Genomic DNA, 15968 nt, shown 5'->3' on the forward strand with positions numbered 1-15968 from the left:
CATCTTTGAAAGGTAGCGGGTAAATTACATATACCAAAAGGCATACATCTATAAGCATAAGTTCCAAAAGTGCAAGTAAAGGTGGTTTTCTCCTGATCAGGTTGTGAAAAAAGTATTTGAGAAAAACCAGAATATCCATCGAGAAAGCAAAAGTGTGTGTCCTTAGATAATCTTTCTAACATTTGATCAATAAAAGGCAAAGGGTAATCATCTTTTCTAGTTGCTTTATTTAATTTTCTAAAATCAATTACCATTCTATAGCCGGTAACAATTCTTTGTGGAATAAGTTCATTTTCATCATTAGGAACAACAGTAGTACCTCCTTTCTTAGGGACACAATGAACAGGACTTACCCATCTACTATCAGCTATGGGATAGATTATACCTGCTTCCAGAAGCTTTAGCATTTCAGTGCTTACCACTTCTTTCATCTTAGGATTCAATCATTGTTGATGATCAACAACGGGTTTAGCACCCAGTTCCATATTAATCTTGTGCTGACAGAGAGTGGGACTAATGCCCTTAAGATCATCAAGAGTATATCCAATAGCAGCACGGTGCTTCTTTAGAATTTTCAATAATCTTTCTTCTTGAAGTTTTTGAAAGGTTAGCACTAATAATAACAGGAAATATCTTTTTCTCATCAAGATAAGCATATTTCAAAGTGTCAGGCAATTGTTTTAATTCAAACACAGGATCACCTTTGTTGGTGCAACAAACCCTGGGTCTATTGCCCAGACTGTGCATAGGCACGGGAGCAGGATTGATGCATCAACCCAAGTCAGAGTGCAAGGAACCAAGACCTTAGGAGGACCAACATGCAGATCAAGAGGAGCGAGGTCAAGCCAAAGAAACCAGACGACACCAGGAGAAAAGCCACCCTTGCCGGGCATACGAGCTCGACAAGGGCGGGGTCGCCCCCAGAAGAGGACATCCAAGACGTCCCGGTAGGGCCTGCCGAGACTCGCGGAGGACAAACCACTTCACCCAACCACTCCGCCACGGCCCATGTCGTCAATCAGTGCGGTTTCAAGCCGCAAGATGATTAAGTGGCAGTCGATCGCCACATGGACGCCTCTTTCTACAGGAAATGCCTACAGATGACACCCGTCCTACAACGTGTCAAGCAAGCAGGCGTGGAGCTGGCGAGACGGCCCGGCAAGGCTTGCCAGGCAACCAACGATGTGACGTTGGGCAGCGCATTTAACATGCTCTGTCAGCTCCTTAATCTATAAAAGGAGGCCCATGGCAACCGTAGAAAGGGTTGTTGGAAAGTTGGAGAACACACACCCATATGCGCGTAGCCACTACCGCCCTTGCCGGGCAAGTGTACTATGCTCCACCACCATTTTACCACCATCAATCCACCAAAGCAGGAGTAGGATTTTACACCTCACGGCGGCCTGAACATGGGTAAAATTGCCTGTGTGATCGCTGCCACGCTGTCCCACGTTCTTCTGCTCTTTGTGCAATGAGACATCCCCCCTGCCGAACCAGCAAGGGGCCCTTGGTCCCATAGGTGGTTGTGGTTCCCCACGTCATCTTTGGTGCGCCAGGTAGGGGGATCGCTTGCGCGAACCTGAAGGTGTACGCAGCGCGTCATCATCATCATCGCCTTCATCTTCGACGGCGCCATCGACCATGGCACCCAAGAAGAAATCTGGTGCTTCGGCTCATCCTTCCACCTTGAAGGCTCCGTCGCTCGCGGTCTCTAATGATGCGAGGGATGCAGAGGCACGCGAGGATGTGGACACTGCGGGGATGTGGTCGACGTAGGTGGCACCGTCACCGCTTCCCCCATAGCCGACACGGGAGCGGGGAACATCAGAGGAGAATAGCATCGGCAACGCACCGATGGCCATGCTCCGCAAGGTACGGGTGAAGGGGATACTCCATCTGCGCCCCTTCCTCCCGCCAACGGGCACAGTCACAGCAATGGCGCTCGGTCTGGGGCGAATCGCCGCCCTCCGGCCGCCCCCACCATGGGAGAGACCATAGCGCGTGCGCCTCCCCCGAGACGGGTCAACCAAGTTGATGCGCCCGACGGAACCGCTGGCCCACTAGCGCCCTCGCCGCGCCACCCGGCTATCCAGGTGGCCGCCCCGCAACAGCGGGGGAATAGCGCTGCTGCCACTGGCACAATCAGGAGCCAGGCAACGGTGCGATCTACTTCATCATCACCCATGCCAAGTATAGCCACGGAGGCCATGGCGCGGGCTCAGCTGCTGCTGAGGTTTCTGCCAGCGGCCGAGCAGATGGATAAATGGCGTGACACCATCCAACGCCTGCTCGGCTTCACCGAGGCTAGGGGCTCACAGTGAGCTGGCCCGCCACGGCCTCCTCAGGCAACGACAATGGCTCGTGCTGCTGGCCGTACGGAAGGGGCCACCCCCACGGTGCAGTCCCCACCATGGCAGCCAGCGCGGGCGCAGTAGAATCAAGACCCCAACGACGTCTTGATGGCCTCTTCTGACCCTCGAGCACGTCCAGGCCGACGGCGAGCCCCGGAGGATAGGCAGGTGGGAGACGCGCGTGTCGCCGTTGAGCGACGCCGCAACGACCACTGCCGAACAAATGGTGCGATGGCCCCGACGTCGACGAGCCTGCGCTCGGTATTGGCGGGTGCCTACCTTTCGAGGTTGGGTGCCCCGCCTTTACTCGTGAGCGATGGCAAGTCCGTTGGCCGTCCTTTTGCATGTTTAAGCCAGAGATACCCGAGAAGTACGATGGGAGGTTGAACTCGGTAGAGTTTCTGAGCATCTACACCATCGCTGTTCAGGCTGCCGGGGGAAAAGATGAGAAGCTGTTTGCCAACTACTTCCCTATGGCTCTCAAGTCCAGTGTGAGGTCTTGGCTGATGCACCTGCCGGAGAACTCCATCTCATCATGGACCGACCTGTGCCATGAATTCATTGGCGCCTTAACTGGCGGCCATCAAGACCCAGGACGACCAAGCAACTTGCAACTCCTCCAACAGAAGGATGGAGAGACCCTCCGTAAGTATTTACAGAGATTTAGTAAAGTCCATAGGAATATCCCAAATATCCATCCGGCAGCTGTGATAGCTGCCTTCCAGTCCAATGTGCGCAACTGCCGGATCCGTTCCAAGATGAACGTGTGGTTGCCCAAGACAGTGAAGGAGCTCTATACCTTGGTGGATAAGCGTGCTCGGATGGAGGAGGGAAGGAAATTTCCTGGAGAGGAAGATTGCATCAACGTAGATTCGGAGGATGATGATGAATCGACCTGTTAGAAGAAGAGCAAGAAGCACAGTAAGAACTGGAAGGATAAGGCAGTGATTACTGTTGAAGGATCGGGGTACTGAAAGTGCAACTAATCCCTGGGTGGTTTTGGTAATTCTTAACAACATATAGCTCATTGAACTAATATTCTTTCAACATGATCATTTCAGAAAGTTCAATGATTGGCAAGGCATGGACCGGAGATGTGGACCCCTCAAAATGCTAAGGACACATATTGGCAAAAGCTCAAGACTCGACATTTTCATTTTAGTGATCCAAGATCACACTGAGTCCGTAGGAAAAGCCAATACTATTAAAAGGGGATGAGGTGTTGCTTAATGGCTTGCTTGCTAAAAATGCTTTGTGATATGCTCCAAAAGACCTCAACCACTTTCTCAATTCCACATATGTCCTAAACCTAATGTCAAACTCGACCCCACTAATTTGATCTATCCGGTGCCACCGAGTTCATTTGACATAGCCATAGCCAGAAACCCTAATCAGTTAAGTCTCACTGATAGGGATCTCGGTCTCACCGAGATGGGATTGCAAACTCTCTGTTTCCCTTCGTAACGTTTCGGTCTAACCGAGATGAGCGATCGGTCCCACCGAGTTCGCAATGCAAACTCTCTGTTTCCTTTCCGTAACATTTCGGTCTCACCGAAATGAGCGATCGGTCCCACCGAGTTTGCCTGACCAACTCTCTCTTTGCCTATTACTGAAATCGGTCTCACCGAGTTCATGTGATCGGTCTCACCGAGATAAAGTTATGCCCTAACCCTAGCACATCGGTCCCACCGAGTTGACCATGTCGGTCCCACCGAAAAGCCTAACATTCACATTTTGAACTGAATCGGTCTGACCGAGTTTCACTATTCGGTCCCGCCGAGTTAGGTAAATTGTGTGTAACGGTTAGATTTTGAGTGGAGGCTATATATACCCCTCCACCCATCCTCCATTCATGGAGAGAGCAATCAGAACGTGCCTACACTTCCACCGTGTTCTCTTCCTGAACCTTGTCGAAAAGAGACCGTCACGGTTACACACACGGTTGGTAAAAAGAAGTCCTACTCTCCGTTATAACTAGGACTCAAAACATTTTTCTTCTAGACTCGTCAGCGGTTCGATCAAGCAGGGGCTCTTAAGGACGGTATGGCTCTGAATACCAACTTGTAACGCCCAAGATGTAGTTCTATCCCAATCACGTGATGAATTCATGATTGGGGCACAATTGCATTTTGGACGCATAGCAAGGTAGTACACAAATTCATACAACCTGAGTGGAAGGACAGAGTACAATAAACCAAGCATCACTTGCCCCAAATAGCATAAATAAGGATCATAATACAATCATCCATACATAAGTAGTGTCCGACTACGGACTAGCTAGAAAAGGAAAACCACCCTGCTACTAGGCCCACGAATCACCGACTAGGTCCTCTACTGATCGTCCGGAAAAGAAACATAGTAACGGCCACGGTCTTCGTCGAACGCCCACTTGAGCTCAGTGCCATCACTTGAGTCAAACTCATCGGTACGTGCACCTTCTTGTCGTAATCTGTGAGCCACGGGGACTCAACAATCCTATTACCCACGGTGTCAAGACTATCAAGGCGTAAAGGTAAGGTATGGATAAGTGGTGAGGTTGCAGCAAGCTTTAAGCATGATATGGTGGCGAACTTACGAGTACAAGTGTAAGATGAGAAGCTACGCAAGCGGTCGTTGTCTAGTAATGATCAAGAAGTGATCCTGAACTACTTACATTCAAACATAACCCCACCATGTTCTCTTCCCGAACCTTGCCGAAAAGAGACCGTCACGGTTATGCACATGGTTGGTGTATTTTAATTGAGTATGGTTTCAAGTTTACTACAACCGGCTATCAAAAACTCCCATCTGCCACATAACCGCGGGCATGGCTTTCGAAAGATTAAACCCTGCAGGGGTGTCCCAACTTAGCCCATGACAAGCTCACGATCCGCGGAGACAATCCTCCATCGCGGGACACCCCGAGTATTCTCGGAATCCTGGTGCACAAGCTCTTCGAAGAAAGGAAAACTATCCCAAGGAGATCTCCCGATGAGTCAGACCCGTGTCCAAAGCCGCGCGCTCTCCATCTACGGACTCATCCGTCTATGCATAGTGGACGATAGCCAAAAGCGGCATCGCCGACTGCTAGGTAGGTGGACCAACACTCATGTCGAGCACTGGCCCGGGGGTTGATTAAGAATCCTCGGGTTAATTACTCCCTATGCAGGTTTTAGTTGTTATTAGGCAAATGGTAAAACCAATGTTGGATCTCCTCGGGAAATCTTTACTTTAGACGAAGAAATAAGGGGGGCCCATAACTCCCCGACCGTGTTAGGAACGCAAAATTCAAGGAACATAACACCGATATGACGGAAACTAGGGCGGCAAGAGTGGAACAAAACACTGAGAAAAAGGTCAAGCCTTCCACCCTTTACCAAGTATAGAGGTGCATTAATTAAGTAAGAGATATTGTGATAACCCAACATATCCATGTTCCAACATGGAACAAACTGCAACTGCACCTGCAACTAGCAACGCTTTAAGAGGGGCTGAGCAAAGTGGTAACATAGCCAAACAGCGGTTTGCTAGGAAGGTGGGTTAGAGGCTTTCATGGCAATTTGAGGGGTTGTAGAACAAGTGGTAGGTAGTGCGACATAGCGATAGAGCGAACAACTAGCAAGCAAATATAGAAGTGATATCGGGGGTAATGATCATCTTGCCTGCAAAGTTCTCAGAGTTGTCGAAAGCTTGCTCCTCGTTCACGTACTCAATAGGTTCCTCGTTCACGAACTCGTCTCCCGGCTCTACCCAAAGCAAGAACACAAGCAATGTAACAACCATCAATCACGGTGCAATGCACAAGCAACATGATGCAAGACATGACTTGGAATGCAAGGTATGAGGTGCAATGCATATGGGTACTCCGGAAGGGAAAAGATGAACAAAGCATCAACTTGGCAAACCAAGTATGCCGCTGGAAAGATGGGGTGATGTCGGTCGAAATTGATATGACGATCACCGGAAACGGATGCAAGGTTTGCAAACGACAAGCAAAACAAGAATGATGCAAAACTGCGCTTAACAGCACAATAGCACTTAGCACGCAACAACAAACTATGCTACAACACTCCAACAAGACAACAGAGCACATGGCATTAAAGTTCACATGAAGCTCTACAAATCATGAACACCGAGCTCCTGCTATAACTCACTAGAACAAGCTAAAAATAGCATGGCAAAAATGCAAATGATAACAGATTCACATACTTGGTAAAAAATACTAACATGTCAAAACAACAGCAGGTTTCAATGTTTAGAGCTAGCAAACAACATGCTACAGGAACATATCATGGCAAGCTAGTTCTAAAGGCATAGAACAAAAGTCCCTTACTGAAATTTAGCCAAAGATGCACCGAAAATACGGTAGCCTCAACGCAAACATGGCGAGTGATGTGAACAGTTTCAGACATAAGAAAAACAGAGCATGGCAGAAACAACGACAAGTAGGCCTGTTGGTGAGCTTGTTAAACTCACCACAGAGCAATACATGGAATGTGAATATTACTAACAGCAAGAAGACATGTTTTTGCAACTATTAATGTCAGGAACATGGTCATAGGATGCATATATCACTATTTATTCAGATGGCAATATTGAACTTACTGTTAACAGGCTGACAGAAATATTATTTAGCATTTTGGGAGCATGATTAGAACAAGCTACATTAGTATATAATTGCAAAAAAGGGCATGGATGGATAGAGCATAACATGGAAAATAAAAGACCCTTACTGAGCATCTCCAAAATATGCATGTATTCACTTCTAGCATCAAGTTTACATGGCAACAAATTATTACAGTAACAGACTTGGCAGAAATTACTAAGTCCTAGAAAACAGCAACAGCGAGTATCCCACTTGACAAGCTCGTTTCACTCATCTCATGGCATATCAAAATATGTGGATTGGACCACTTCAAACATGGAATTATTGTGCTCCTAAAACATGTTGGCATGATCCTCAAAAGAAAATCACACAAAAAGATATAGAAAAGACAAATCAGCAAGTGATGTTAATTTTCAGCAGTTAACGACACATAGCAATCTTGCAACAATGATTAGGGCACCAAGATGGACCCAAACAAGCATGCCACAATGGAATCAAATGAATATCATCTGAGTATGAACATTTTGACATATCATACGCGCAAAACGAAGCTACAAGCACGAAGTTATGGCATGTTCAACAGGGCATCAGAATGCAGGAATTTCATGGACTTGCTGAAAAATCTACCTCCCAGATCTGGATCTAGGGTTCGGGCACGCGAACTGAGGTCGCCGGGGCAGCTCGCCGGAGACGGCATGGAGGCGGCGGCCGGAGGTCAGGGAGGTTGCCGGAGGGAGGGGCGGCGGCGGAGGCGGCGGCGCCAGCCGGACCCGAGGCGGGCGGCGCATTCCGAGAATGTTTTTCTCCCGCTCACGAAACGAAATTCGAGGGGTGCAACAGGTGCATGTGGGAGTGTCGGATTGCGAAACGGACAACGGGGAAAAGATCAGATGCATGAAACGAACACGAATGCAAATGAGATGCACATGATGACATGAGATGAAATGCATGACATGAACAAAAAGCAAAACGAAAGACAAAAAACCAACCACAGAGGAAATATCATATCACATAGTCGGAAATGGCAAGAGTTGGAGGTACAAATATGGAATGTTACATCCGGGGCGTTACAACTCTCCACCACTACGAAAGGTTCTTGTCCCGAGATCTAGGACTGAAAGAACTCCGAATATTCGGAACGGAGGTGATCCTCGCATTCCCAGGTAGCTTCTCGGTCGGAATGGTGAGACCACTTAACTTTCAGGAATTTGATCGACTTGTTGCGAGTCTTACGGTCGGTTTCTTCAAGAATAGCAACGGGATGCTCATGATAAGACAAATCTTCTTGGAGGTCAATATCTTCGACGTTATGGTGCGCTCGGGTGCCTTGAAGTTGGACACGTGAAACACATCGTGCACGTTTGAGAAGTTGGACGGAAGCTCAGTTTGATAGGCGAGGGCGCCTCTTTTGCCAATGACCTTGAAAGGACGCACATATCTAGGGGCAAGCTTCCCTTTGATACAGAAGCGTTGAGTGCCTTTCATGGGAGAGACGCGGAGATAGACATGGTCTCCAATCTCGAAAGCCAAGTCACGGTGCTTGCTATCATAGTAACTCTTTTGGCGCGATTGCGCAGCTTTGAGATTTTCACGGATGACTTTACAAATTTCTTCAGCTTCTTTGATCAAGTCATTGCCAAAAATTTGGCGTTCACCAGTCTTGGACCAATTGAGAGGAGTACAGCACTTTCTGCCATATAGAATTTCAAAAGGGGCCTTGCCCGAACTTGCTTGGAAACTTTTGTTGTAGGAGAACTCGGCAAACGGGAAGCAATCTTCCCACTTCATACCGAAAGAGATGACACAAGCTCTGAGCATGTCTTCAAGGATTTGATATTGTCTTTCAACTTGGCCACTAGTTTGAGGATGAAAGGCCATGCTGAAACGAATATTGGTACCCATGGCCTTCTGGAATGAGTCCCAAAACTTGGATGTGAAAATGCTTCGACGATCTTAGGAGATCAATTGAGGAATCCCGTGCAATGAGACAATCCTGGAAGTGTAAAGCTCTGCCAACTGCGCTGCGAAGATTGATTCTTTGATTGGAAGGAAATGAGCCACTTTTGTAAGCTTGTCAATGACAACGAAGATAGCATCATTCCCTCGCATGGACTTGGGAAAACCGGTGACAAAGTCCATCTCGATATGATCAAACTTCCATTCTTGAATAGCAAGAGGTTGGAGGAGACCACCTGGTCATTGATGTTCTGCTTTCACCCTTCGACAAACATCACATTCATTCACAAATTTAGCAATCTCTCGCTTCATTCGTGTCCACCAGAACGACTGCTTGAGGTCATGATACATCTTGGAACTGCCTTGATGGATGGAAAGAAGAGAATTATGTCCTTCGTTCATTATGACCTTCCATAGATCACCCTTGGGAACCACTAGCAATCTTGCAACGATGATTAGGGCACCAAGATGGACCCAAAAAGCATGCCACAATGGAATGAAATGAATATCATCTCATTATGAACATTTTGACATATCATACGCACAAAACGAAGCTACGAGCACGAAGTTATGGCATGTTCAACAGGGCATCCGAAAGTAGGAATTTCGTGGACTTAGTAAAAATTCTACCTCCCAGATCTGGATCTAGGGTTCGGGCACGCGAACCGAGGTCGCCGGGGGAGCTCGCCGGAGACGGCGTGGAGGCGGCGACCGGAGGTCGGGGAGGTCGCTGGAGGGAGGGGCGGCGGCGGAGGCGGCGGCGCCGGCCGGACCCGAGGCGGGCGGCGCATTCCGAGAATGTTTTTCTCCCGCTCACGAAAAGAAATTCGAGGGGTGCAACGGGTGCATGTGGGAGTGTCAGATTGCGAAACGTACAACGGGGAAAAGATCAGATGCATGAAACGAACACGAATGCAAATGAGATGCACATGATGACATGAGATGAAATGCATGACATGAACAAAAAGCAAAACAAAAGAGAAAAACCCAACCACAGAGGAAATATCATATCACATAGCCAGAAATGGCAAGAGTTGGAGGTACAAATATGGAATGTTACATCCGGGGCGTTACAACTCTCCACCACTACAACAGGTTCTCGTCCCGAGATCTAGGACTGAAAGAACTCTGGATATTCGGAACGGAGGTGATGCTCGCGTTCCCAGGTAGCTTCTCGGTCGGAATGGTGAGACCACTTAACTTTCAGCAATTTGATCGACTTGTTGCGAGTCTTACGGTCGGTTTCTTCAAGAATAGCAACGGGATGCTCATGATAAGACAAATCTTCTTGGAGGTCAATATCTTCGACGTTTATGGTGCGCTCGGGCGCCATGAAGTTGGACACGCGAAACACATCGTGCACGTTTGAGAAGTTGGACGGAAGCTCAGGTTGATAGGCGAGGGCGCCTCTTTTGCCAATGACCTTGAAAGGACCCACATATCTAGGGGTAAGCTTCCCTTTGATACGGAAGCATTGAGTGCCTTTCATGGGAGAGATGCGGAGATAGACATGGTCTCCAATCTCGAAAGCCAAGTCACGGTGCTTGCTATCATAGTAACTCTTTTGGCGCGATTGCGCGGCTTTGAGATTTTCACGGATGACTTTACACATTTCTTCAGCTTCTGTGATCAGGTCATTGCCAAGAAGTTGGCGTTCACCAGTCTCGGACCAATTGAGAGGAGTACGACACTTTCTGCCATATAGAATTTCAAAAGGGGCCTTGCCCGAACTTGCTTGGAAACTGTTGTTGTAGGAGAACTCGGCAAACGGGAGGCAATCTTCCCACTTCATACCGAAAGAGATGACACAAGCTCTGAGCATGTCTTCAAGGATTTGATTGACTCTTTCAACTTGGCCACTAGTTTGAGGATGAAAGGCCGTGCCGAAACAAATGTTGGTACCCATGGCCTTCTGGAATGTGTCCCAAAACTTGGATGTGAAAATGCTTCCACGATCTGAGGAGATCAATCGAGGAATCCCGTGCAACGAGACAATCCTGGAAGTGTAAAGCTCTGCCAATTGCGCTGCGAAGATTGATTCTTTGATTGGAAGGAAATGAGCCACTTTTGTAAGCTTGTCAATGACAATGAAGATAGCATCATTCCCTTGCTTGGACTTGGGAAAACCGGTGACAAAGTCCATCTCGATATGATCAAACTTCCATTCTGGAATAGCAAGAGGTTGGAGGAGACCACCTAGTCATTGATGCTCTGCTTTCACCCTTCGACAAACATCACATTCATTCACAAATTTAGCAATCTCTTGCTTCATTCGTGTCCACCAGAATGACTGCTTGAGGTCATGATACATCTTGGAATTGCCTTGATGGATGGAAAGAAGAGAATTATGTGCTTCGTTCATTATGACCTTCCATAGATCACCCTTGGGAACCACTAGAAATCTTTCAACGATGATTAGGGCACAAAGATGTACCCAAACAAGCATGCCACAATGGAACGGAATGAATATCATCTCATTATGGACATTTTGACATATCATACGTGCAAAACGAAGCTACGAGCACGAAGTTATGGCATGTTCAACAGGGCATCGGAAAGTAGGAATTTCATGGACTTGGTGAAAATTCTACCTGCCAGATCTGGATCTAGGGTTCGGGCACACGAACCGAGGTCGCCGGGGCAGCTCGCCGGAGACGGCGTGGAGGCGGCGGCCGGAGGTCGGGGAGGTCGCTGGAGGGAGGGGCGGCGGCGGAGGCGGCGGCGCCGGCCGGACCCGAGCCGGGAGGCGCATTCCGAGAATGTTTTCCCCCACTCACGAGATGAAATTTGAGGGGTGTAACGGGTGCATGTGGGAGTGTTGGATTGCGAAACGGACAACGGGGAAAATATCAGATGCATGAAACGAACACGAATGCAAATGAGATGCACATGATGACATGAGATGAAGTGCATGACATGAACAAAAAGCAAAATGAAAGACAAAAACCCAACCGCAGAGGAAATATCATATCACATAGCCGGAAATGGCAAGAGTTGGAGGTACAAATAGGGAATGTTACATCCGGGGCGTTACAACTCTCCACCACTACGAAAGGTTCTCGTCCCGAGATCTAGGACTGAAAGAACTCCGGATATTCGGATCGGAGGTGATCCTCGCGTTCCCAGGTAGCTTCTCGGTCGGAATGGTGAGACAACTTAACTTTGAGGAATTTGATCGACTTGTTGCGAGTCTTACGGTCGGTTTCTTCAAGAATAGCAACGGGATGCTCATGATAAGACAAATCTTCTTGGAGGTCAATATCTTCGACATTTATGGTGCGCCCGGGCGCCTTGAAGTTGGACACGGGAAACACATCGTGCACGTTTGAGAAGTTGGACGGAAGCTCAGGTTGATAGGCGAGGGTGCCTCTTTTGCCAATGACCTTGAAAGGACCCACATATCTAGGGGTAAGCTTCCCTTTGATATGGAAGCGTTGAGCGCCTTTCATGGGAGAGACGCGGAGATAGACATGGTCTCCAATCTCGAAATCCAAGTCACGGTGCTTGCTATCATAGTAACTCTTTTGGCGCGATTGCGCGGCTTTGAGATTTTCACAGATGACTTTACACATTTCTTCAGCTTCTGTGATCAAGTCATTGCCAAGAATTTGGCGTTCACCAGTCTCGGACCAATTGAGAGAAGTACGGCACTTTCTGCGATATAGAATTTCAAAAGGGGCCTTGCCCAAACTTGCTTGGAAATTGTTGTTGTAGGAGAACTCGGCAAACGGGAGGCAATCTTCCCACTTCATACCGAAAGAGATGACACAAGCTCTGAGCATGTCTTCGAGGATTTGATTGACTCTTTCAACTTGGCCACTAGTTTGAAGATGAAAGGCCGTGCTGAAACAAATGTTGGTACCCATGGCCTTCTGGAATGTGTCCCAAAACTTGGATGTGAAAATGCTTCCACGATCTGAGGAGATCAATCGAGGAATCCCGTGCAACGAGACAATCCTGGAAGTGTAAAGCTCTGCCAACTGTGCTGCGAAGATTGATTCTTTGATTGGAAGGAAATGAGCCACTTTTGTAAGCTTTTCAATGACAATGAAGATAGCATCATTCCCTTGCTTGGACTTGGGAAAACCGGTGACAAAGTCCATCTCGATATGATCAAACTTCCATTCTAGAATAGCATGAGGTTGGAGGAGACCACCTGGTCACTGATGTTCTGCTTTCACCCTTCGACAAACATCACATTCATTCACAAATTTAGCAATCTCTTGCTTCATTCGTGTCCACCAGAATGACTGCTTGAGGTCATGATACATCTTGGAATTGCCTTGATGGATGGAAAGAAGAGAATTATGTGCTTCGTTCATTATGACCTTCCATAGATCACCCTTGGGAACCACTAGAAATCTTTCAACGATGATTAGGGCCCCAAGATGTACCCAAACAAGCATGCCACAATGGAATGAAATGAATATCATCTCATTATGAACATTTTGACATATCATACGTGCAAAACGAAGCTACGAGCACGAAGTTATTGCATGTTCAACAGGGCATCAGAAAGTAGGAATTTCGTGGACTTAGTGAAAATTCTACCTCCCAGATCTGGATCTAGGGTTCGGGCACGTGAACCGAGGTCGCCGGGGCAGCTCGCCGGAGACGGCGTGGAGGCGGCGGCGCATTCCGAGAATGTTTTTCTCCCGCTCACGAAACGAAATTCGAGGGGTGTAACGGGTGCATGTGGGAGTGTTGGAATGCGAAACGGACAACAGGGAAAATATCAGATGCATGAAACGAACACGAATGCGAACGAGATGCACATGATGACATGAGATGAAGTGCATGACATGAACAAAAAGCAAAATGAAAGACAAAAACCCAACCGCAGAGGAAATATCATATCACATAGCCGGAAATGGCAAGAGTTGGAGGTACAAATATGGAATGTTACATCCGGGGCGTTATAACTCTCCACCACTACGAAAGGTTCTCGTCCCGAGATCTAGGACTGAAAGAACTCCGGATATTCGGAACGGAGGTGATCCTCACGTTCCCAGGTAGCTTCTCGGTCGGAATGGTGAGACCACTTAACTTTGAGGAATTTGATCGACTTGTTGCGAGTCTTACGGTCGGTTTCTTCAAGAATAGCAACGGGATGCTCATGATAAGACAAATCTTCTTGGAGGTCAATATCTTCGACGTTTATGGTGCGCCCGGGCGCCTTGAAGTTGGACACGGGAAACACATCGTGCACGTTTGAGAAGTTGGACGGAAGCTCAGGTTGATAGGCGAGGGTGCCTCTTTTGCCAATGACCTTGAAAGGACCCACATATCTAGGGGTAAGCTTCCCTTTGATATGGAAGCGTTGAGTGCCTTTCATGGGAGAGACGCGGAGACAGACATGGTCTCCAATCTCGAAATCCAAGTCACGGTGCTTGCTATCATAGTAACTCTTTTGGCGCGATTGCGCGGCTTTGAGATTTTCACGGATGACTTTACACATTTCTTCAGCTTCTGTGATCAAGTCATTGCCAAGAATTTGGCGTTCACCAGTCTCGGACCAATTGAGAGAAGTACGGCACTTTCTGCCATATAGAATTTCAAAAGGGGCCTTGCCCAAACTTGCTTGGAAACTGTTGTTGTAGGAGAACTCGGCAAACGGGAGGCAATCTTCCCACTTCATATCGAAAGAGATGACACAAGCTCTGAGCATGTCTTCAAGGATTTGATTGACTCTTTCAACTTGGCCACTAGTCTGAGGATGAAAGGCCGTGCTGAAATGAATGTTGGTACCCATGGCCTTCTGGAATGAGTCCCAAAACTTGGATGTGAAAATGCTTCCACGATCTGAGGAGATCAATTGAGGAATCCCGTGCAACAAGACAATCCTAGAAGTGTAAAGCTCTGCCAACTGCGCTGCGAAGATTGATTCTTTGATTGGAAGGAAATGAGCCACTTTTGTAAGCTTGTCAATGACAACGAAGATAGCATCATTCCCTCGCTTGGACTTGGGAAAACCGGTGACAAAGTCCATCTCGATATGATGAAACTTCCATTCTAGAATAGCAAGAGGTTGGAGGAGACCACCTGGTCACTGATGTTCTGCTTTCACCCTTCGACAAACATCACATTCATTCACAAGTTGAGCAATCTCTCGCTTCATTCGTGTCCACCAGAACGACTGCTTGAGGTCATGATACATCTTGGAACTGCCTTGATGGATGGAAAGAAGAGAATTATGTGCTTCGTTCATTATGACCTTCCTTAGATCACCCTTGGGAACCACTAGCAATCTTGCAACGATGATTAGGGCACCAAGATGGACCCAAACAAGCATGCCACAATGGTATGAAATGAATATCATCTCATTATGAACATTTTGACATATCATACGCGCCCCGGAATACAGCCGTGAAGCGTACGGCGGACCCAGCGGCCGTCACAAACACACTCGCCAAGAGGAGGCTCCGCGGTTTGCCGATAGCGCCGGCAAGGCCGACCGTCCCACTGGTGCCTGGGTGAGTTCTCTTCTATTTAATTCTGGCGAGTCGCCAAGCGGCTTTTCTTGGTTCTCGCTTTTTACTCCGTCGTGATTTAGGTCACCGGTATCGCTGGCACTGGCGGCGTCGAAGGCCTCGTCCCTTGGTAGCGCCATGTTCCGGAAGACCCGGTCCAGCGCCATCGACCGGGACGAGGAGATGGCCGATCTGAACCTCGGCCTGGACCCGGCCGACACCGAGGGCCTGGCCTGGCGGGACCAGAACAGGTCCGAGGCAGAGATGGAGGCGGCGTTGGCCCAGGCTTGGGCCAGGGCCGCGACGACATGGGGGCAGGCCGGCGGGGAGCCGGCGTGGCCCGAGATGCCAGCGAGCATGGAGTCGGCGGCAACGGTTTTCATGCCACCATCAGAGGGGGAGCGCGGTCAGGACGGCTGCACGAAGGTGGGAGACCTCGACCGAGAGGTCGTGGTGATCAGGGACGACACCCCGCCACGGGCCGACGCGGTTGGGCAGGTGGAGGCCAATGGAGGAGGCGGCGCAGGTGACGACGGGTGGGACACCGCAGAAGGCGGTGCAGCAGGCGACTCTGGCCGTCATGCTGGAGAGAACGCCGGCCATGGA

The sequence above is a fragment of the Triticum urartu genome, chromosome 5A (assembly GCF_056163025.1).
Source record: "Triticum urartu cultivar PI428250 chromosome 5A, HENAU_Tu73, whole genome shotgun sequence".
NCBI classification, from domain to species: Eukaryota; Viridiplantae; Streptophyta; class Magnoliopsida; order Poales; family Poaceae; genus Triticum; species Triticum urartu.